General features: G+C 62.7%; 1 long non-coding RNA gene across 2 annotated transcripts; it reads right to left on the bottom strand.

Moving 5' to 3' along the window:
* Positions 1–248: 248 nt before the first annotated feature.
* On the bottom strand, positions 249–2,306 carry LOC137460605 (uncharacterized). 2 transcript variants are annotated; one of them, XR_010992936.1, is made up of 3 exons: positions 2,275–2,306; positions 1,305–1,707; positions 249–641 (listed from the first exon to the last, which is right to left on the bottom strand). It is a non-coding gene; the product is annotated as an uncharacterized lncRNA (long non-coding RNA). The 2 variants fall into 2 exon arrangements; XR_010992935.1 differs by lacking the exon at positions 2,275–2,306 and having other exon boundaries at positions 1,305–1,472; positions 1,575–1,805.
* Positions 2,307–2,658: the final 352 nt, after the last annotated feature.

Here is a 2,658-nt window from a genome sequence, read left to right on the forward strand (position 1 = left end):
CGGTTTTAATTTGCCGCTCAGGGCCATTGGAAACCTTTTGGCGTACACGTTACTGCTGCTCTGCAACCTCTGGAGGAACAGCATGGCTTTTCCTCCGCTACAATACCTCACGCTAATACTTACGTTTTGTCATGGGTTTCCGTCCCCTCCGGGAACGTTCAGGCAAGCTGTCTGCCGGCAGCGTTTGGGAGAGGCTGCCCCCGCCCCTCACTCGCCCGCTCCTCGGCTGTGTCGTCACTGCAGCGATTTGACCCTTACCTGGGAGCTCAGAGCTTGGATGGTGTCGAGGCTGAGAATCTCTCTCCTGCTCCCCCCCTCCTCCCTCCCAACAGAGGGGGGAAAAAAAAAAAGGAAAGGACCAAATCCAGCAAGAAATAATTTGGAGTCAGCTGGGAAGCAGAGAGTTTAGTAGAACACTCGCAAGCCCTCCACCCTGTCTTCAGAATGGGCGTTCACCCGCCACAAGCCACCCCTCCATTCCCCTCCCGCTCCCCTGTCACAGCCCTGTCATCCACTCTTGGCACGTGGTATTCGACTCCTCGAGGCGAGTCCCTGGTTATCCCGGCTCGTTCTCTCTCAGGGCAGTCTCTCTGGTGCTGGAACTGGGCAGGGATGTGGAGAAGAATCAGGAATCAGTCTGACTTTGAAAGGAAAAGAGGAAAAAAAAAAATCAGGAACAGTCCATTGCTGCAGGGACAGCAGGAACAAGTACAGGTGGGATGACCCAGGAGCTCTGTGGGTTGCTGTGCAGTGCGTATGTTGAGTCCTGGATGCCAGGCTGGTGTTAAGCCAGGAGGGAAAGAGGTTAGACCGACTTCTAACTATTCGCACAGTGACTATAATGCATTGATGTGTGTTGCCCCCTCTGAGTTCATCCTCTCTCAGCCGGAGTCACATTCTGCTGTGGGATACGCTGAATGTCCCCAGTTTCCAACATGCTCCGCTAGGTGTGACCAGGCCTCTTGGCAGCAGCCGCCCCTGGGGTTGGTTTGCCCGGCGCTGGCAAGCCCTCCGCCCTGTTTTTGCAATGGTCTGTAACCCCCCCACAATCGCCCACTCCCACGTGGCATCGCGGTAGGAAAGACAGAGACAGCTGAGGGGCTGCCCTGCTTCTGATAGCCCCGACCCACGGACGCCCTTCTTGGTAGGGTTTGCGCCTTCAGGACACAGCTGAGTTTTTGCTGCGCCTCTCTGTGAGAGCTGTTGCGTGGCTCTGCGTCTCCGAGCGTGTTCCCTGTTCCCCAGGATTTACTACGCCCCCATTGCCTTGCAGTCGGTGCATTTCTCCCTGGCCATCAACCAACCTCTAATGCCTGTTGCTCTCTAATTAAATCTTTCGATGGTTTCAGCTTTCTGAGCCTGTGTGGGTACGACTCCTGCTCAGGGCACCGCGAGAGAGACAAACCCTCCTTCTCTCCTGTGGTTCCGGGAAGGGTCCTGGCACTCGCAGGCAGGCACCAACGGGGTAGCGACTGTGAAGTGACATCAGCCTTGCTTGGTCGACCAAGTGGAAAGCAAAGAGTCAAACGGTAAGGAGTGGAGCAAAAAGCAAAGCTTAGCTCTCAGTTACTCACGTTGTAAAGCTGTGAGTAGGTTTCCCTGCACCCTAGAAAAACACTGCACAGGCATCTCATTTTTCTCTGGCATTCATTTAACTCGCAGAGCTGTGGGGGAGTTACTGGGAGACTTGGAAAGGCAGTGAGAGCACTAGGAAGGGAATTTGGAGTTACGGGGAGGAACACAAAGACGACAGGTGCCACGCTAGAAGAGCACTTACTGTTACCGGGAGAAGACCCCTCCTGACTCTTCCTGACTGCTGCTCGCCCCGGCCCGCCCGCCCGCCCGCTCGCCCCGGCCCGCCCGCTCGCCCCGGCCCGCCCGCCCGCCCCGGCCCGCCCGCCCGCCCCGGCCGCTCGCCCCGGCCGGCCCGCCCGCCCGCCCGCTCGCCCCGGCCGGCCCGCCCGCCCGCCCGCTCGCCCCGGCCGGCCCGCCCGCCCGCCCGCTCGCCCCGGCCGGCCCGCCCGCCCGCCCGCTCGCCCCGGCCGGCCGGCCCGCCCGCCCGCCCGCTCGCCCCGGCCGGCCGGCCCGCCCGCCCGCCCGCTCGCCCCGGCCGGCCCGCCCCGGCCCCAGCCGGTAGTGCGCGAGTCCCCTGCCCCGTCGCGGCTCCCAAACGGTCCCGGCTCGGCTCCGGGAACCCCCCTGCAAGCAAAGCCAGAGTGCGGTCCTGCAGCTGCCAGAGAAAAGCCCCGGAGAGCTGTGGAGGCAGGCACTCACCTAGCACGGAGCGAGCAGGAACCCGATAGCCCCAGCGGGCCAGTGAGCGCCGTTTTAAAGCCGCCAGCCCCGTGCGCGCGAACAACCCTCGCTGCGACGCATGCGCTGAACCCATGGCAACGATCGCGACGCTATCGCCCTGGCGGGACTGGAGCCTCGCTGCGGCGCAGGAGTTGTACCCATGTCAGCGATCGAGTCAGGCTCTCTCTCCCTTTTCCCTTCTCCCCCTAACAACTTTCCAGCATTTCAAGCGTTCAGCGCGGTTCGCTGCAGCGCTGAGCGCCCTCGGGGCGGCACGCGCCGCGGCACGGCGGCGGTGCCGCCCGTGACGCACGCGGGGGCGGCCCTGAGCACTGCCCTGGGCGTGGGCAGCAGCTCGGCCCG

The sequence above is a fragment of the Melanerpes formicivorus genome, unplaced genomic scaffold, assembly GCF_026170545.1.
Source record: "Melanerpes formicivorus ecotype bairdi unplaced genomic scaffold, bMelFor1.0.p_v2 SCAF_676, whole genome shotgun sequence".
Taxonomy (NCBI): domain Eukaryota; kingdom Metazoa; phylum Chordata; class Aves; order Piciformes; family Picidae; genus Melanerpes; species Melanerpes formicivorus.